A 22,797-nucleotide genomic window follows, 5' to 3' on the forward strand; every position below is an offset into this window, starting at 1 on the left:
TACCATTAGACTTTACAGGGAGATATTCCTAAAATATCAGATATTCCTAGCCAGATGATTTAATTCCTAGACCGATAGCAAACCTTGATAGACAACAAAACCATGTTCCAACCAGATTAATAAAATGTACCAAAATACAAATAAATTCAGAATATTTTGTCAAAATTCGCGTATAAATTCCAAAATTCGCTTCAAGACTACTCTATATTGCATAAATAAACATTGGAACAACGTGGGTGTTCCAATTAACACCTGAGGCTTAATAACCGGAATCATAATTGCTAGGCACGCCTGTTGCCTACACCAAATAGCGTACAAATGTAAAAAAATGTGTATTTCGAATAACTTTAATTAGTTACACTTTTAAGTTTGTAAGCTGCGAAATAAGTTATGAATGCTAAAACTTTATTTTTAAGGCAATTCTTTAAACGTTCACTCGCTATGTCAGCCTTGAGTATTACCTACATATCTATGACAAAGTTTAACGACTCAAATATCTAACAAGATATTACCAGATTATTTTAATAAAAAATGATCGTGACAGTAGCTGCCAAAAATATGTCAATGTCACTAAACAAAGAATATAAACAACACTAATACTTAAATTAATTTACAGCGAATCACACTTCAATAACGAAAAGAATGTTCGCTTGTAAACAAACAAATTGCATCTCGGAGTATCGATTTCAACTATTCATTGGAATTCGATTTAAACTAGGTATCGTTATCAATCAATTATATCGATGAACTTGAAATTTTGATTGGTCTCTGTCAATGACCGAGTTACGATTACGTTATTAGAGAGCGCAACAAAATTGTCGCAAATTAATTAATCGATTGTAATAGAACACGCATAGTTCGAATTGTTATTCGATTATAATGAAAGCATTAAAATCAATTACCAACAGTTTTAGTGAATAAAACTGTGATTGTGCATGTTAGGAATGAATGAATTTTGAGTACCAGCACACTGTAGACTTTTAGTCGACTGATAGTTTGTTTGGACTCATGAATCAGTATGAAGATGAATGGTAGTACGCACATTACACAGATGGGGTATCAGACCAACTGAGAACTTTGGCTGTATTCAAGATTTTCTTTATTTTTTGTTTACCATCGTTTCAACTGTCGGCCGACTTTTTAGTCGGCAGTGTGGTTATTCTAAATCGGACATAATCTCTAATGCTGAATAGTGTCGCAGTAAATCTCCGAATTCATTTCTATAAAGGGGTTATTTCCTGCGGCGCCTGGACCTGCCATTACCAACATAAATCATTCGTGGTACGAGATAGTGGGGATACTGGGCACTTCGTACAGAATCTTTCCTTTTGTCACATGTAAAAAATATATAAAATTATAAAAATTATACCTACAAATATGTATGTAAAGAAAGAAAGAAATAAAACTCATTTATTTGTACATAAAAGACGCATGTGTAAATCATGTATCTTCATGACGAACTGTAAGAGACTTTTTAATATGGATGTTTCACCAATGTAGGCCAAACCCAGTTTAAATTACTATCTAATTAAATGAAAACACGATTACCCTTAACTGCAGAACCGAGTGTTAATTCACACACGTCGAATTTTAGAAGACCATAATAAATGTACGCGGTACGAGTGTGCAAACGCGAATTGCAGCTGCAAAGCAAGATGCGCTCTCAAAAGCCTCCGCACTAATGAGGAGGCGAGAGTGAAAATTTTCCCTCTCGAAAAGAAAATTTCAACTCCAACTATCTTCCCACTAAACGTGCGCTACATTTTTAAATGCGTCCATTACGAAATATTTTTTGCTTCTGTGCTTGTAAGTAGTTTAGTGGTGGTGATTATTTTTCTATGTAGATGTTTTAGGGTTGTGCTTTTAACATTTTAGACAACTTGAGTAGGGTATTTATAGTCTAATATGAGAAGAGCTTGAACTAATAGTTTACTTTCCAAGCTCTTCTGATAATCAATTGTTTGGAAAAAGTATTCTTGACTAAATGTTTCACCCTTTTATTAATTATGATACAAAAAATCTTAAAACTGAGAGACTTTCAAACGAGAAACAAAAACGTAAATAGCTATAATAACTAATCTTTTCTGCTTTTTATTTCATAAAAAAGTCATTAAACAGTAAAATCCAGGTTCTATTTGCCATCAATACCAACGTAGGTAATAAACAAAAAAATACTGCTAATAAATGTTGCAGTCAGGAATCCTTTAGCCGGCAATGAAACTCGGGCTTGGCTACTTTTTTAATTTACGGCCTTCAGACAACGGAGCAAGAATATTTAGGTTTAAGGCCCACTCGTTTTACGAGCAACCCAATGGACAGTAACTGGTGAACGAAATTGAAATGTATTCTAATTTTCTCTTGAACATAGATTTTTATTTTTGAATGAAGTTGGTTTGTGTTCACTAGGTTTCTTCACTTCAACCCATATTAAAATTGAATGATACCTACCTATATAAATCAGTATAGTCTTCATCTTACCATCTATTCAATATAGGAACTTTTCGTTCACTATATAATATAATAAGTTTCTCCATTGTCGTTGTTGATAAATATGTAGTCTCCACAAATAAAATATTTCTCTTAAAGAAATATTCTAACGAAAAGTTAAAGCTGACTCTTGTTTTTTTTTTTATCGAATCAGCATAAAAAATAAATTATTTCTGTTTATAAAGCTGAGCTATCTAAGTATACCAACTTACGTCGAGAGTGAACGCAAAAACTATTAATTTAGTGCCGACGCCTGCGTCTGGGGAACTGTATTGATGATACAATAAAGGCTTGGGATGCATTGTGATTATTTACTTTGTAGTATATATTACGGTGTAATATCTAAAATTGGGGCAAGTAAAATAAAATGTTCTGTATGTGCCTATGAGTATTTTATAAGTATTAAGGTTAAAAATCGACAAAAATAGCAAACTACAGAGGAAGTTGAAGTTTCACAATCGTTCAGAATATTGTACCCAAATTGGTCAAAACGTGGAGAAAAAATTAATAATTATTTTTCTACTACAAAACCACTTCCTTTAATTATTCGCACATAACAACATACCTCTTTAGAATTCTACGTAGGTAACCTACAAACTTAAATAAGACATGTCTTAATACAGTGTTATCCTTAGGACTAACAACTAAGGGGGCCATAAACCTTCATCGACTGCCCTTAATTTTGGGTGTTACTTGGTTAAACATCAAACTTGAGGGGACTGCTTAAGTGGCGGTGACTTGCGCTCGTAAAACCAACATAGCCAGAACCGGGGAGGTTTACTCACAGACATTACTAGCTTAGAATAAATAAGTATCTACCATCCTAATTCCGAAACCATTATCTTGAAGCTAGGAGAAACTAAACGTACACATGTAGGAATGTAGCCAAAGCAGTATGTATAAAGTATGATGGTAAAAAATATCTAGACTAAGTAATATTCTATTAACTGAAAAAATATTTTTATTTAAGAAACTGTTACGGTCTGTATCCATTTTAATCTTAAAGCGAACCCAAAAACAACGATAACCCCGTAAGTATTTTCACACAAAAGGTTTCGAACATATGCAATTTTCTCTATCATCAGCTTATCGTACCCACCCTGCACTCATAGCTTAACACGGAGGAATAAAAGATGAGCGGAGATGCCATAATGCAGGTCAATTGCCGTCTTGTAGGTCAGATAAGGTGCTGTAGGCGTGACAAAAAAAGAAGCTAACTATACGTTCGGATTTCTTGAGATATCTGTCAAAGATTAGTTCTGATTATTTGGTGATTTAAAAAAAAAAAATGGGTGAATTCCAAAGAAAGCGTATGACGCAACGCAACAACGTTCCTCGTCACCGAACACCCAAAATTTGGACTCGCTACTCTCTTAGCAGATTTTCAGTTATGACATCTCCGCTCGTCATTTTGTTATCCATGTCTTTACATCATAATAGTGTTGTACACTTTCGATAGTGGTGAACACTATTTTAAGAGCGCCACTAGTGAGATACTCAGGTGAATGACTTTCCAACGACATCGACTGCGGGCTGTTCACATTTGGTACTTATTACATTGGCGCCAAAGAAGTGCTAGTGTAGAATAAAAATTGTTTGTTGGCACTTGCTGATGGCTTGTTATTGAGAGCTACTGTTTCTATTTGCGAGGAATCCTTATCCATTCTTTCGCAGTTTGAAAGTTAGTATACCTAATACAGAGTTGCATCAAATTTGTAATCAACTGGCCTACCCATGTAGGTATACGCTTTGTCATCAATATCCTACATTAATAACCGACTTCAAAAAGATATATAAAAACCTAAACTAAAAAGTACAAAATAATATAAGTAACTAAACCAGAAATTTCGAAAGACGATCCAAAAAATTATACGTATACACCTATCTATTTAATATTAATATACAATTATTTTTGGAGTCGGTGCCAGCTAGTGCAAAAAAATCTTAATAAGCCTAAAATAGTCTCGTAACTAAAGAACCGAACGCGAGAATCGAACGAAAAGTACATAAAAATAAATGCATTTGGACACAACCATCAACGTCGTCTGCCCTCACGCGTCTGCCCGTTCGGGTAGCTCACTCGGACACAAACATTACGCACACTGCGCTGTCGCCCCACTCCCGCCACTCACCGCGACAAGTGCGTCCGTGCCGGCCGTCGGCGGTGGCTGTTCCGAATTCCGATTCCGTAAAATTCTAATTTGTTGCAAGGGCAGATTAAACTGTTTATTTTGGCTGGCACCGACTCCAAAACTAATTGTATATTAATATTAAATAGATAGGTGTATACGTATAATTTTTTGGATCGTCTTTCGAAATTTCTGGTTTAGTTACTTATATTATTTTGTACTTTTTAGTTTAGGTTTTTATATATCTTTTTGAAGTCGGTTAATGTTTTTTTTAAAAAAATAATTTTATTTTTCCATTTTTAGTGGTAAGAAAATAGTTTTTTCTGTTCATTATTTTTTCATATTAAGGGTTTTTGGTTAAGTTATTACAATGTCATTTTTTACTATTAGTTTAAGTTTGTAGATTTATATGTAAATATATATAGGTTTGAAGTTTTTTTTAATAACTCATTTTGTTTTGATTTTTAGTATAAAGCAAGTTCTTTTTTTATAATATATATTATACAACATGGGTAGGCCTACAAAACGCGCTGCTTTAATGAGACAGCGTCGTTTGGCCGAAAGTAGTCAGGAGAGGGAAGACCGCTTAAAGAAAAGCAGGTTACGGAATGCGGTAAACATTTTAAATGAGAGTGATGAGCAGCGGGCCTGCAGACTTTCCCAGATGAGGGCATACGCGCGCTCATCAAGGTTTAATGAAAGTCCGACAAGCCATGCTCAACGGCTTTCATCGATTTGCGAACGTTTATCAAACGAAACTGAGGAACAACGTTCTCATCGTCTCGGTTTGATACACAAACGTTTATCAAACGAAACTGAAGAACAGCGTTCTCGTCGTCTCGGTTTGATACACAAACGTTTATCAAACGAAACTGAGGAACAACGTTCTCATCGTCTCGGTTTGATACACAAACGTTTATCAAACGAAACTGAAGAACAGCGTTCTCGTCGTCTCGGTTTGATACATGAACGTTTATCAAACGAAACTGAAGAACAACGTTCTCATCGTCTCGGTTTGATACATGAACGTTTATCAAACGAAACTGAAGAACAACGTTCTCATCGTCTCGGTTTGATACACGAACGTTTATCAAACGAAACTGAAGAACAGCGTTCTCATCGTCTCGGTTTGATACACGAGCGTTTGTCAAATGAGTGTAGCGAATCCAGAGCATCTCGATTAAATGCTATGCGTAGTCGAAATCGCAGAAATGTAACTTCTGTTAATGATTTTGAAGAAGCCATTAATATTTTTGCAAACATTCCATGTGCCATTTGTAACAAAGCGTTGTATCCACCACAACGTTGCAATTTAAATACTGCAATGTACAGTGCATTTTTGCCTGATGAATTAGTTTCTTTAGGTAATACAATAACATGCTCTCGCTGTCATAATAATATTCGAAAAAGAAAAATTCCGCCTGTAGCTTTCTGGAACAAAATGAGAGTCGCAACTGTACCTCAAGAGCTCGCCAATTTGACGAAACTTGAAGAAAGGTTTTTATGCCGAGTTGTTCCGTTCCTTAAAATAATGAAGTTGCACAACCGTTTCTGTCAAGACTGGTGTAAAGGACAAGTGACTTTATTTGCAAAAGACGTCATAGAAGTCGCTGAACAATTGCCACTTGCGCCAAACCAAGTAGGACTAGTTTTGGTTGTGGAAAGTCTTGAGAACTTACAACACTCTAGAGAGTTTATTGTAGATATGAATCGTTTGTATCAAGCTCTAACCTGGTTAATGACTAACAATGTACTCTATAGAGATATAAGACCCCATTTTGGGCATGATATCGACATTTCTGAAATTGTTCAAGTTTCTAAAGAACCTGCGGATGGTGATGACCTTATGAAATCACAATTAACTCCTCAAAACAACTACGTCAATATAAGTGTAGGCGTATCTATATTACACGGATCTTTCCATCAAGCTGATTTAAGATTCGATTTACAATCACGTGGCAAACAATGTACTGCTATAGCGGCTGTAGCTTGTGCCGCGTTTTGTACAGAAGAACCAAGTCAATGGTCGAAAAGTGATATTGATTACATAGTAATAATTGGAGACAAGTTCTACCGTGAGTCAATAGCTTCTAGAGACGGTCCCGCAGTTGGAGAAGTTAACCCCGAATATCTTGCCGCAAGCGATCTTGCAGAGCAAATTTTATTTAAAAGAAAAAAAATTAACCTCGTTGTGTCTGATACCAATTACAATGGTCACATGGATACAGATCGAAGTACCGAAGGCTTCCCTAATCTACAAAATTGTTTGCCAGTATTTTTCAGAGAAAATTGTTGCGGGTTGCTTACTGCAAATTCAATGACAGTGGCTATATATTATAAATCTGAAACGGACACTTACTGGATATTTGATTCACATGCACGTGGACCTAAGGGAGCTGTGGCTCCAAGACGTGGTGCAGCTTGCTGCATGGAATTCCAACATATTGATGGATTACACAGCATATTGCGTCGAAATATGTATATACGGACGACAAAAGAACACGCACAAGATTATTTCATCAATGTGTTTTCACTGACTCCCTTAATTGTAACTCCAGAAAATGAAGCTGAAGCGGTTCGAGAAACGTTAGGGAATCAACCGTTGAATGATCAGGAGCAGTCAGAAGTAGTTCAATTAGAAAGTCCTACATTTACAGACCCTATGCTAAAAGTGAAAAGCAACACTCCTAAACAAACATATCTTTATTCCTCAGGTCCAGATCCAGAAAAAGCGCTATCCCCAGTACAGCCAATTGCCACTATAATTGAAACGACTAGTATGCTCCGTAGCATAGATGAAGCGGTCCCTAACCTAGAATGCGTAGTTTCTTTGAATTCAAATTATATATCTAATAACGAGGTGAGATTAGCTGAAATTACACGAAAAACAGCGCCACCATTAAAGTTGGATCGGGAGCGACGTACGGAAGAACTTGCATGGTATAGTCTTTTCCCAGATGGCAAAAACGGTTTTGGAGAGGACAGGGATATTCATATTACTCCTTTAGATTATTTTCAAGCTCGAGTAATGAGCCTTGACAAACGATTTAATCGAAATGATTATTTGTTCTTTGCTCTGTCCATAGTAGAGTATTATCGAGCTAAATCCAGCGTTTCCGTATCGTGTCGAATGCGCCAGGGTCAAGGCCAACAAACACCCCAAGGACTCATAGATAACATACATATTACTATGAGAAATATCAGAGGATCATCGTCATATTGGCAGAAAAGTTGTTCGGAACTTACCGCTATGGTCCGAACTTTGGGGCCTCCTACGTGGTTCATGACATTCTCTTGCAATGATCTGAATTGGCCAGACATGACAAAAGCCCTGCTTATCGCAGAAGGTCGTGACGTAAATGAAGCAGAGAGCCTGACTTTTCCCGAGCGTTTACAGCTGGTACAAAAACATCCGGTGGTGGTCTCTCGACAATTTACGGTGCGCGTGAATGCTCTGATGCGATTCCTCAAACGCGACCCTGATTGCTTAGGTGGTCCGGTAGTTGACTTTTGGTATAGAATCGAATTCCAAAATCGCGGAAGTCCACATCTTCATATGTTGGTTTGGTGTGACAATATACCAGATTTCATGACGAATGAGGGTATCGAGGTGATAGAAAGGGTTGTTTCATGCTCCTTAATGCCTGATGATCCTGTATTGAAGACATTAATAGAAGACGTGCAAACACATAAACACACGGCCACGTGCTACAAAAATCGCAACGATCGTTATTGTCGTTTTGGTTTCCCCAGGCCCGCACATGAGACGACAATTTGCTTAGGGCCTGACGAAGTATTGTCAAACAATGGACGATTTTGTTGTTTGAAACGAACTGCAGACGAAACTATGGTGAACAATTATAATCCAACTTTATTGAGCCTATGGAAAGGAAACATTGACGTCCAGCCATGTGGTAACGTAACAGCAGTTGCGTACTACGTGGCTAAATACGCAAGCAAGTGTGAGCCCCATGACACAGGTGAAGTTGTTCGAGAAGCCGTGGCAAAAGCCAAAAGGCAAGGTGGTCCTGTGTGGAATCAGTTATTTGCAGTCTCAATGGCCATTTTGTCTCAGCGCCTTGTAAGTGCTCCCGAATGTGCATATAGATTGTGTCATTTACCTCTTAAAATGTCTTCACGGAAAACAGTCTTCATAAACAGCTGCAAGCCAAATGAACGTTTCAGACTTCTACGATTTGACAGTGACGATACATCTATTTACAATAATATTTTCGACCGGTATATATTGCGCCCAGACGAACTAGAACAGTTAAGTCTCGCTGAATTCGCAGTACGTTTCGAATCAATATCTAACTCATCATGGAACGAAGACAATGGTGATGAGGAATTACGGCGTGAAGATGTTTCACCGGCAAGATATATACGACTGAGAGATAACACGCGGATGCGTATAAGAAATAAATCTGCTGTATTGCGCACCCGATATTTTACTCTCAGCAGTGACAAAGAAGCCTATTACTACAGCTTATTAGTGTGTCATGTGCCATTCCGTGATGAGAGTGATCTACTACTCGAAGAGGAAACCGCTGAGCAGTGTTTCATTAGAAGGCAAAGAGATCTTCGTCCGTTACAGGGCAACGTTAGTGCTGAAGAGTTTGCTCACGCCGAGCAAATGATACAACAGGCTCTTGCTCAAGCGGTCGCTCTCAACGCTGCCCGTGACGCGGGTGACGTGGGTGATGCTCCTTTAATTTATTGCGGTGAACAAATTGTTAATAACGATGATAATTATTGTGAAGATGTATGCGAAAGATCTGTAATGCCAGATGAAGTATTTTTAGGAAATATACGAGGTCTTAATGTCCAACAGAAAGATCTCTTCCAAAAAGTTTCTGCAGCTGTGGAAAGTGATTTGCAGGGACATGAAAGCCAATTATTGTTATTCATTACTGGCGGTGCAGGAAGTGGAAAGTCTTTCGTTTTGAAATTATTAGTTGAGCACATCAAACGGTGCTATGCACCTACAGTCGATATATTACTCAAGGCTAAATTTGTAGAAGTAGGTTCTTTAACAGGAGTAGCCGCACGTCAAATATTTGGCAAAACATTGCACTCGATATTCTCTCTACCGATTGAAAAAGGCAATACCATGACCTACAAAAAAATGACTGGACAAAAGCTCGAAAATGAGAGGCGTAAATGGCGCCATATAAACTGGCTTATTATTGATGAGATTTCTATGGTGTCATATGAAAATTTGCGTATTATACACCTGCGACTCCAAGAATACAAAAATAATGACAATTTATTCGGCGGGGTGCATATATTGTTGTTTGGTGATATACTGCAACTTCCACCGGTAAAAGGTCATTGGTGTTTTATGCAACCAACATGGTTTTCAGGCGAAGTAAATTTATGGCAGCAATTTTCATTCTGTGAACTTACCATAAACATGCGACAGCAAAATGACCTTGAGTTCATTGACTTATTAAATTGCTTGCGGGTTGGTCAATTAACGACAGCTCAGCTGAGTTTACTTTGTGAGCGGCGACAAGTCCCCTTAACGGGAGATTTTGCAGACGGGGTTGCTGTCCGGATATTCCCTACTGTTAGACAAGTTGATGCATATAATGAAAAAATGACCGCTGAAAATGCTAAAACGCACCGCATGTATTCGATACATGCTGTAGATGAGTCTCGCGAAACGGCAACGTATGGCCGAAAGCCTCCAGATAATGTAATTCCTAAAGATGTAAATAACTGTGGTGGTTTTTTACAGTCTATGATGTTGGGTATTGAATCGCGAGTCATGTTAAGGCGAAATATTTCGGTATCCGATGGGCTCGTGAATGGTGCCATGGGCGTTGTAAAGAAAATTAAATGGCCTGCTCTTAGAAGAGATCAATTAGAAGAAGGTGAATTGCCTGAATCTGTCCTTTTACAATTTGACGACCCTTCTGTTGGTCTAAGAATAAAAGATGATGAAGGTTATGTAGCAATTTCACCTGTTTGTACAACTTTCCAAGCGCAAAGAGGATATGGAGATGTCGAACGGAGGATGTTGCCACTCATTTTAAGTTGGGCCGTAACTGTTCACAAACTTCAGGGAACAACCCTTGATAAAGCAGTAATTGATTTAGGAAAGAAGAATTTTGCTAAGGGACAGATTTATGTAGCTCTCAGTCGAGTGAAAACCTTAGAAGGCATTGCACTATCTGATTTGGATGCAAATAAGCTATTAATCCGACCCCATGACGAAAAGGCTTTAACAGAAATGATAAGGTTGCGTAATCTTAACAACAACTAAATCGTGATTTCTTTCTTCTTAAGAAAGATTGATGTCCTCCTAGCCGATTATCGGCTACGGCGGCTGTTCTCATACATGGAGATCAGCCAACTGCGCAGGACATATTATAGTGCACAAGCATTTGCGCAGATACGGGTGCACTCACTATTCCTTCACTCTCATAATGCGATGGGACGGCAATCCGACACGACCGGAGAGAGATCAGGCGCAGGACCGACATTTACTTGCTCTCCGATGCACGGGTGTATCAATCACCAACTTCCAGGCTCCGGGCTGCTTTTGTGAAAGTTTTAGAAAACCCACAAAGCGATTTCGGCCCGACCCGGGAATCGAACCCAAGACCTCGTGCTCGGCGGCCGCGCTTACGACAGCTTGATCAACGAGGCAGTTATTAATTATCTACTTAAGAAAGAATTATTATAATAAAAAAAAAAAAAATACGGTCGAATTGAGAACCTCCTTTTTTGAAGTCGGTTAAAAAATAAATATAAACTTTTTTTTGTAAAAAGTTTTTTTTGGCTTTTCAGTGATAAGTCAAAAAAGCTCGTCAATACGAATAATATAAGCCCAAATACGAGGTAGTTTACATATTCAGTTGTCGAGTTCCCTCGACCTTCTCTGGTCTCCATCATCAGGTCAGCTCCAAACCTTCACTGTTATAAAGGTATCATCAATACAAAGAATATAAGCCCAAACACGAGGTAATTTACATATTTAGTTGTCGAGTTCCCTCGACCTTCTCTGGTCTCCATCATCAAGTCAGCTCCAAACCTTCACTGTTGTAAAGGTCTTGTCATTACGAATAATATAAGCCTAAACACGAGGTAGGTTACATATTCAGTTGTCGAGTTCCCTCGACCTCCTCTGGTCTCCATCATCAGGTCAGCTCCAAACCTTCACTGTTGAATAGTGCTATCAGGCATACACCTGACTGTCAAGTTTTTACCCTATTATGCCTACAACTTTCGAAAGTTGCCCTCGATTTCTCAGGGTTCCCATCATCAGATCCTGACCTGATGTCTATGGGACCACCTCGGGAGTATATCCTATCAAACAAAAAAAGAATCATCAAAATCGATTAATAACTGGCGGAGTAATCGCGTAACAAACATACAAAAAAAAAAAAAAAAAAAAAAAAATACGGTCGAATTGAGAACCTCCTTTTTTGAAGTCGGTTAAAAACAACCAAAACACAAAGCAGACGTGATAGAAATTTGGCATAGCAAACAAAAAGTTATTTCCTCCATAAAACTCACTAAAAGTTAATGAACCAAAAGCGGGAACACACCGGCAGACGAGATCCGGCGGCTAATTCGATGAACTGCTATTCGTTCCGGGGATGCATCTCAAAGTGATATGTCTGATTACAAAAATGTATGCACCATAATCTAATAATGCGAACCGCAGTGAGTCCGCCATGTTGGTCAGAGGCTCTCAAACTTTTGTTAAGCCTTGTATTGTTGAGATTTTTTGCCTTGGTAGGTATATTTTTTTTCAAAAATGTGCTGTCTCTTTCTTTTAAATTGGGTTCGTTAATTTATAAAAAAATATATTTTAAAACTTTTACAAAGCTACATTTAAGTGCTAATTCTTGTTGCGCAGTCTTTAATGCTTCTTTTATTCAATGCGCTGCATACCTCAGACCGCCATCAGCATGCGAGCTCGCCTAAAGGGGCAGTTTCACTCACTTTGGGAGTCGTTGCCTCAGAGAACTCCGCCAATATTCACACAGAGCTCTCGTTAGACACAGGCGGTCATTTGCTTTTTGAATTTCCATTGGTTTAACATAATTCCGACGTATCATGCGAGCAGTACTCCGTGATTTTATCGATAGTGTATTTTTATTCAAAATTAAATTTTAACCGGTGCTCATTGGTTCGAAAGGAGTGAAAATGGACGCTTTGTGGTGAGATCCAATTATCCGGCCATACCATAACGTATAAGTGGACTCGCTGCATAATAAATGCATTATGTTATCAATATTGAGTGCCAAAGCTTGCTAGTGTGGCAAAACCAGAGCTCAATTTGTGCCGCATGGCCACTTAGAATAACTAATTATACCGGAATTTGATCAATCGATTTAATCTGTTTATTGTACTAAGTTTATTGCGAAATTTTAATTGTTATAAATTGCTGTGATTATGTTTCTATTGAAAGATCAGTTTTGTAAACTTGACGAAGTAGTTCTGATACCCTTGAGTTAAAACTTTATAATGGATATCTTTAAGAATTTCTTAAAAACTTTCCTAAGGCTGCCCTCGTGTGCCTTTTGCAATGATACATAAAATATCTTATTACAAGATCATTACGTGATCTTCAAAGAGTTGGGTCGTCGCAGAGGTGGTTATTGTGTTTCAAAGGCCGTAACTTTGCTCTTAAGCATTAAACGGTTTCAAAGCACGTGTACCTTTAAAAATGTTCACACAATCGTAATTTGTGTTTTCTTATTGTTCGTTCCTCTTGGCTGAAGCCTTTTAGCGCCTCGCTGGCGTATTTTTGGAACATGTTGCTTTTTGTGTCAATATAACAAGGAAATAAAAATGTGTAAACTGGAATGCAAAAGTTCAAAGACCTTATACACGTGAGCAGCGAAGAAAGGGGAGGAAAGGACTTTCCCTAATTTAAACATAACGCGGCAAAAAGAAACTTACTCCAAAGGAATAATATTGTGAAAAGCAATAAATCTCTGCGCTCGCGCGTTCATAAACATGTGCACAATCTACGTTCGATATAATGCCTTTAGCAGCCTCACGTTGCCGAGGTATATCCATCCAATTTGGAGAGATTATGTAAAACACGCCGAATTGTTTGCGTTTGTTTTATAATAAGGGCACACGTCGGTGTAATAATGTCATAAATGTTACATGACGGGGGAAGCCACCGGGAAGTGTGTGCCTATATTAAAATTCCGCCATTTGAAGCGACAAATAACTGCTACCCCTTACGTAGAATATGATCGTACGCACTTACGGGTGACGAAACACTTGGTATTCTGCCTGGTATATTGTTTGCGGAATAGTTTCTTCCACTTTATTTATGTACAGCTGAAAGCAGTGATATATAGTCGGGCATTCAGTAACACTTGCTATAACTAAAGTTCCCGACTTGACCCTTATTATTTATAGAGAAATGTCGCAGCCTTAGGGGGCGCAACTTTTGAGTGACTACGACCTTTTATTTCTAGAACGACGTGAAGGATGAAAAACTTTGAAGACAGTGTGATTTTCTGTTCCCAATTTATTTTAAAGCAAAGTTAGGAGTTAAATAATATGAAAAGTTGGAACAAACCCTGAATAGTTTTTCAATGTGACTGTCGCAATTTTATATTACAACTGTTTCTATTACTTACAACATAATAATAAAAAAGTATAACATGTAACATTTTCATAATGTGAATAATCGATTTAACTTTCGTAACGAGTACTTGTTTCATATTTGATTATAGGCTTAGTTCACCTAATAGATCGATACCTACTTAATCAATTTAATTCGAGATTGATTTCGATATCGAAATACCTACTTGGTTAAACTTCCAGACTTATCATAAGTGGCACTTAAGGTAAATTGAAGTAGATAATAACAAAAGCATAGCATTAAATTGTCTATTAATTCTAAGTACTTTGGGATTAGAGCGATCAATATGGCCGATAGCCCCTTATCTAATGATAGGCTGATACTGTGAAATTGAATGTTAATTAGTACTTTAGGTTAATGCTACTTATCTTTATATAGGTTATTGGGAGCCCGATGTTCAAACATTCTAAAAAGTGAGGCACTTTTTAGCTGTTTTTGTTAAGGTAGTCAGTATCGATAAACTTGTAATGACCTCAGATCACGAGAAAAGCAGAAACCTTCATAGTTAATTTTGTGCAATGGATTTTTTTGTAATGAAAATACAGGGTGAAATAAGACCACAGCTACAAAAAGAATAAACCCAAGCACATTCTTTTTAAGCGGTAAGAGTAAGCTTGTAAATTATTCGGTTTGTTAAACGGTCCAAGTTTTTAACTACACGCAATTGTATGAAAAACTATTTCGGAACTATCAAAGTTCGCGGAGAATTACCGCTTGCAAATTGCCAGTAATTTTGAATGAAAATGAACTTTGAAAATTCGTGTGGAGGAAACTTGGTGCCGTGGTTAATTCATATTATGACTCGGATGATAGTAAAATATTAAGAAGCTGCTATAAAGTATTCAAATAGAATTATTTTAATAAACTACAATGATACTGTTGAAGTTAAACAAGCTGTTCTTTTCTTAAACAATGGAAATTAAGTTCGTAATACAATACAATGTATTGTAAAGGCGGGTTCTTTGATATTTTTCAGGGAATCCTGTATTTTAATTATACTTAGTAAAAATATTATCTAAAGAAAAACATTGCTGCTGTAACAACATCTTATAATACTATTATTTTTTTCTAAGTTGAACCTATAACAAAACTATTTCGTTAAATCCCAAACGCGTTATAATGTCACGTATTTCACTAAATTAAACTTTAGTTCTGAATTTCCCAAATGAAACAATTTTCTAAATCCAAACCAGTATGTATTTTTATTGCACAAGTTATGCTTTTATTGTGTGCACAATATCTCAAAGCTCATCCGTATAAAGGCGCGAACTTTTTTATGATTTTTATACAAATTATACAAAAAGAAAAATAACATATGAACTAGTATGTTATAAACTAATACTTTGAGCATTTGTTTGTCAAAATCAATACATTCATTATTCATTTTGTTTTGCTTATTATCTGATTTCAAATCTTTTGATAAAAAATGTGTTTGTTTATTTCAAATTCTACGTATTATCGATACTTACAATCTTAGAGTATAAAAGATATCTAGAATAAAAGTTGGGTCACGTAGGACTTGGTATTCAGAAAACATTCCTGAAAATTACTATTGTCGGGTGTACTGTTACACTGTTTTGTCATATTACGTAGTAACTTGATGCCTAATATCAAATTATTTACTGTAGAAATGGTTTTGAAAATACGCCGGTTATGAAAATAGTTTAACATTATACAATACATTTATTATAATAGAATTAATAATTTTAAATTGATAACGCTATTAGCTAAACTATTATCGACACTCTTGTTATAATCAACAATATAGAGATAGTATTCAAATTAAAACAGTAATTTTAGTTGTTTTTACTTCGAGGAACTTATACTATATCGGGAGTGTCGTTCATAATCACATTAAATGAAATGCGTTAATATACTGGTTAATATATGTCGATCAACACCAAGAAAATAGAAAAATACGTGAAAATAAAAAAATGCATTTTTCAAACAAAGTAAATAGAATAAAAATGTGCGAAAATTAGAACACCATATGTCAGTCATTAAACTTCTCCCTTGAAAACTGACAGCTGTCAACTGATCAAAACATTCGATACTCCTAACTTTATCTCTGCTTTACACACGATGTTGTAAATTATGAAAACGAAAAATGAGTCCTGTGGCTAAACCACTGAATGGATTATGTTATTTTTTTTACAATTCGCTATAGAATATCATGAAGTACATGTGATAGAATTTAATGTGATTATGAACGACACACCCGATATGATAGCTAGATTTATAACATCTTGTATTGAATTTAGCTTAAAAGTATTTTCCACCTATCTAAATAAAAAAAAAACTCAAAGCCTTCAAGAAAAACTTTCAAGTAAAAAATAATACCTTATCCCAAACTACAATTAACATTTTCTAAAATTTAATCATAGCTGGAAGTATCGAAAATGTCTAAACTGTCTTTTAGAATATTTATAAGCATTTCCTCCGCTGACAGCGTAGTTATGTAGCTCAGAGGCTGTCAAGAAAGTAAGGTCTTCACTATGGAATAATTAATAACTTCAGTCAGCTTAGCAGTTCGTTGAAGGTATTTGAGGAATCAAACTTCGCCTTATTTTCCTGGCTTTCTAGAAGACTTGGTCGTTTTAAAGAACTTCATTATTAATGTGGAAGATTATCCGGATTAATAATAGGTCCTAATCTAGAAAATTTTATTTATACGCGAATAAAAGTCATCACATTAATATCATTAGTATAATTTGGATACTTATGATATTGATAGATTATTTAAGCGCATGATTGCCATCAATTTACAGAAAGAACATTGTATAAATGTGTGAATGTGCTTTCGACGTGGTATTGACTTGAATAGATGTTACCCCTAACACTGAATATACATATGAGCAATAGTTGACTTCTTTTACACAAATTCACTTTGAAAGTAACATTATCCATTACCGACATTCAGAAGGCGTGAAAAGCTGGATTCTTGTAGGCTTGTGCGGTGACAATGTGAAAAGACTAATGGGACACGATATCGAGTTTCTGTCTGGTGAATATCAAGGGATATTACCAGACCAACTAGAGGTTACCACTTCATAATAAAATTATTTAAAATAATAACAAAACTAGAATTTTCTCCTAAAAGTCCTTGATCCATAAAGGTTTAGTTATTTTTCATTCATCTTCGCTGAATAGATATTTTGACCTATGTATCTTTTTACCAATAGATAAAATCCTTTTTGGTTTGATAAATGTGGCAACCCTAACATTAGCCTTGATCGCGCGTAACTTATATCTGCCACGTTTAATTTATTTTAATTTATTGGCCACAAAAATTTTGGATTGGAAAAAATATTTATTGGGTCTGGATATCATTTGATTTTGGAATGATACATAAATCATTTTCAAAAAAAAAAAACATGGAAATGTAAAATAACATTATACATACTATATAATAATATATTATAGTCCAGAAGAAGGGTGCAATGCATACATTAAGTTATTTAGTATTTAATGAAGGTAAAGTAGAATAAAATTAAACGCACATAGATCCCCGCTTCCTGTTATTTTGTAATTGCAATAATACATTCGGAATTTTAATTGTCAATTTCATTCAATAATATAATTGATCTCAGAATTGCAATGATTATCTGTGGAATTAAATCGCAATCAAGTTGACAAAGACATTTTACCAAGAATTCGCTAAAGTATCCGCGAGTTAAATCTGATACGACTATAAGTTCACAAACAGGCTATTTGGAGAGCAGCTAAACGAAAATATTCGAAATACCTCATGCCCTATCTCTGCTCCTTTAATAGAAACGTCTTGTTATGGCACATATTTTACATCGAACACTGAAATATAATAGTATGTTAGAAAAAAGAATTACGAGCGCTTCTCGCGAGTGCCGCTGTACTATGTGGGTAGGTTCGCTAAGATATGGCCGCTTCAGCATGTATGTCACGTGCCGGATTATAAAAGCTTTTTCCAATTCTCCATTGTAGGAGCTCCCGGGATCTCACGGCGACCACGTAGGCGCTATATCTTACGCTCTCTGTACGCTTTTATTTTAACGAAATTTAGCCCACTCCCCTGTCACTGACGATTACTTTCCATTGTCTCGCCAAGAGGGTGTAATACCGTATCAAATTGGGAAATATTGAAAGAAAACGTGGTAACCGATCCAGTGCTATTGCGCGTTTGTTTTGTTGACGACACGCCGAGCAAGAGTCTATTCAGTAAATAATAATATTATACTCAGGTACTGTTACTCACAACTTACGATATTACATTCACCTTTAACGAGTTCGGGTACAAAGACATTACAGAAATTATTCTGTTTTTATTTGGTGCCTAATCTACATATTACCTCGTATCCCATTCCGAAATACAAACGCGAAGGCAAATAAAGTCATAAAATTACTCACCAAAAATAATATTATTGGGCGCGAACGTGTTTTTTTGTGCTGTCGCATCCCCACAATAGAGGGTGCGCTGTTTGTTGTCCTCATTCATACAAATCCGGAAAAAATAAAACAGATATTAAGGGCGCCCTCACCGTCCGGGCTTCCCGCCTCGCACATTAGTGTCCCAGAGAATGTCCCATTCTTATTCAAATATTTCCGGCAATTTGTTTGTCGGTTTGTCCTATCGTTCAGAACATTATACAATAGGTTAAGACTGTTGAATGGATTACTCTCGACTTATTATTTAATTTCATACCCAATAAGTATAGCGCTGCCTTTTTTGTGTTTATTCCACCACATTCAGTTTGTCCATATCAATCGCGGATTGTAGACATAAATCCTGTAAAGGGGCGTCTGTGTTGTTTATTTTGTGTTTTATTTCCGATTGAAACACTGCACCTCATGCATTTTAAATAGGAAATTCAATTTTAACGATGTTCAAATAGGCGGGCGGTGTAAAACTGACCGCAAACCGCTCCCGTAAAAGCTTTAACCACGGCATTAACAAACAAGTTTCTTGCCAAAAAACTTGCTGAGTTTATTAATGCAGTCAAGCCACATTACTCGCGCAGAACCGATTCCTTTGTTCACTAAGAAATACAGGCTAAATCTTATAATACTCTACCGAAATTATATTTCCCTCTTTTGGCACAATTTTGTGCAGAAAACAAAGCTATTGATTGCTATTACATTAATTCATTTGTGAGTCGTTAGGTTTAATTGCTACATAAATTTTATCATTTATTTACAATGTGCTTGCCTTCAGCTAAAGTAAACAGGAACTAACAATAAACAATGGTAATAACTGCGCCGTAATACAATAAATATCTTTCGTATAAAATATGTATGTATGTACTTTCTAAGTATATCTTAGACACCATTGGCTGTGTTTCGGATGGCACGTTAAACTGTAGGTCCCGGCTGTCATTGAACATCCTTGGCAGTCGTTACGGGTAGTCAGAAGCCAGTAAGTCTGACACCAGTCTAACCAAGGGGTATCGGGTTGCCCGGGTAACTGGGTTGAGGAGGTCAGATAGGCAGTCGCTTCTTGTAAAGCACTGGTACTCAGCTGAATCCGGTTAGACTGGAAGCCGACCCCAACATGATTGGGAAAAAGGCTCGGAGGATGATGAAAATATATTTTTATGCATTTAACAATTTTCGTCGAATACAAGGTTTTTAAAAGTCGTAAATCTAAGTAAAATTTTGTACCAGCTAGTAACTACAAAGAACTTTTAAAAGTTTCTTAATTTCTTAACTTTAATTCAAGTTAATCTTTTGTTAAAAAACTATGAAATTAAAGTTTTTGATTTAGATTGATTATAATCATTATGATGTAATTTTTCATAAATGAGTAACTCGGTATTATGAATAATATTTGAAAGCAGTTACAGTTATTAACTTAGATAACTTTAGTTTGAATTTAAAAGTAACATTTTAAAATTAAATCTCTTTTATCCAAAGACAATTATGAACTTTGAAAATTACAACGAATGAACACAGTTTTTGGGTATTTAAATGATGACAATGATGGAATTTATTCAAGCAAAAAAGCCTAAACCTCGTCGCTACTCTTCCAGAATCTAGGTTCTATTCCGGAATATATCGATCACCACTAAATTTTTGATACCCATCTCATGTCACTCCAATCTGTACGTAAATAAGACCTGTTTCCCTCACATTATGCCTAAATACACGACAAAGGCTTTGCTCTAGAAGTTCAGTTACCGAGTAATGCCTAAACACCGTTCACAGTCTATCATGTCCTGATAACAGCATATGGTCCAATGGCCACGTCCTGCATGCTAATTTCTCGGAACTAGATAATACTGACAGTTCTAAACACGCTTATTTGTTATCCTAAACAGCAGCCACGCTTTATCTCGGTGCGTAAGTAAACGACAATGTTGTACCAAATGATATTAGCTGCAACAAATTAATATTTACCTATTAATTTATGTTGTTATATGTTATATTATGATAATAAATTAATGTATAACGGCGACCAGCCTTGTTTCGTATGAAAGCAATTTTCCATACAGTGTCATATACACGCAAAAGAAATAAAATCATATCCCCCCTTTACAGGGACAGTTCACAAAATTGAAACTAAAAACAAATTACCACAATCAATAAATTCGATAAACTTTAATGGGTCCTGTCTGTCGCACTTAGTTAAACGCATATCTTTTACAATTGATTGTACCTACGTATATATCGAGGACCTAATTAAACGGTACAGTTGTCATTAGCTTTCGATATATTTGCATAAAATATGCGAATAGCGATGGTTAGAACCAGTTCGTGACAACAATGAGCCCATAGTCACGACTCCTTGATCCTTGGGATGTCCTGGCAACTGACAACTGTCACTTGTTTCTTGGCCTTTCTAGTCTTTATCATATTAATTCATGTAGGAGGATAATCAGGTATCAATGGTATGAAAGCTGGTATGGTGGCCTTCCAAGCGAGAAGTAATCATTCTAATTTTGAATCAAAGAACTAATTTCATTTGTTTAATAGTTTGAGTTCGAATCTTCACAAAGAGCATCATACATACAGAGTTATTACACCCATTCAACCAAGGATTTAAAGTTAAAAATAAATCCAAATCCTGCCGTTGTACTTGGCATATAATCTAGCTGTAAAAAAAGGGTTTTATCCCTGAATTTGTTCTAAAAGTTGCCCATGTAAAAGTGGAAAAAAGCCTACTATGTCGGGCTAAAATCAGTCGCTTACCAACCCTAATCACGATTCCCAACAGGGGACTGAAACTGGGCTCGCAGGGCTCGTTCGACCGAGTAAAACCTGTCAGTATCAGTATGGGGCTTTTGTATGTAAATGCTGACAAAATCAGCCGATAGGTTCAGTCTTTAGTCGTGCCAGGCCTGAGGGTTTTTTTAGTTAGATGGTATGCGTTGACATTAAAGAAAAACAATGTTTTTTTAAATATAGTTTTATGTTTGACACTCCAATCCTACGCGTTACGATAGTAAGATAAGCCTTCTAGTAAACAAAAAGAGCTTCTCATTTAAGCAGATGTGACATTTCAAAATTCAGCCTTTGTGTCTCAAAACCTGAAACTTATATCCTCTTTATAGCACAATTCTAACATAGTGATTTGTACTATCAATTCCACACATACATTTTAGCGGAGATACAATTTAATATAATTTGCAATTATCAACGTTTGTCCCTAAATTGTTCTAGAAAATACCTTTAAATGAAATCACTACTGCACACATCTGGTTTGAACACATAGAATTAAAACCTAATATTCTTTAAAAGACAACGATTTGATTACTGAGTAATTAGTCCACCTGATAAATACCTGACAGTTAGCGTCCAATATTTAGGTACGTTGAATTCATAATACCGACACCAATTAGTTTTCACCTAGTTTATGTTGCTAGTAAAATTTTAACCACGGAATAAAGCTTATTATCAATACCAGTTTTGGTATAGTTAGCATAAAAAGTTTTTGTTCATTTAGTTGGTTAAAATTGCAAAAAAAAAAAAAAATAAGAAATAATTAAATTATTATTTTTTAGTTTTTTTCATAATTTCAAAAATACCTCGAAATTAATATGGTGTAACATGTATTAGTCAATATTTTGTTGTATTTTTAAGTGACCTTTGTTGTTGACCCTACGATCAGGATATAAATTCATTAGGTATTTATTATGCAATTTGAATAATCGAGTTAGTAAACTTGGAAAATGTATGCCAAAAGCAAGTTTGTTCATTTTACGCATTTTAGATAAATATCCGACTTCCTTTATACAGCGAACGGGCGTTAAGTTTTATATTTTTTTATTACTCATAATCATAGTGTTTTGTCTATCCAGGAGTGCCTTAAGAAATAATTTGTATTCCAACAGTACGTCTATATATCCATAACTGTGTATATGTATACTTACTAAGGCATAAATATTTTTATTTCAAAAAACGTCATAGTCCTGCTCGTTTTGGATTCTTGTAAAAAAAATATCAATCCAAAGGCTTAAACTACAATCTAAAATCACAAAACGACAGCCAATTTCAAAATAAAAATAGTCTATCTTAAGCGCGTACAAGCTCGTATAAAGCGCAGTGCATATTGCATGAACTCCTTTATACCGACAGAGGCGGCAATGG

This window comes from Helicoverpa zea, chromosome 8 (assembly GCF_022581195.2).
Source record: "Helicoverpa zea isolate HzStark_Cry1AcR chromosome 8, ilHelZeax1.1, whole genome shotgun sequence".
Taxonomy (NCBI): domain Eukaryota; kingdom Metazoa; phylum Arthropoda; class Insecta; order Lepidoptera; family Noctuidae; genus Helicoverpa; species Helicoverpa zea.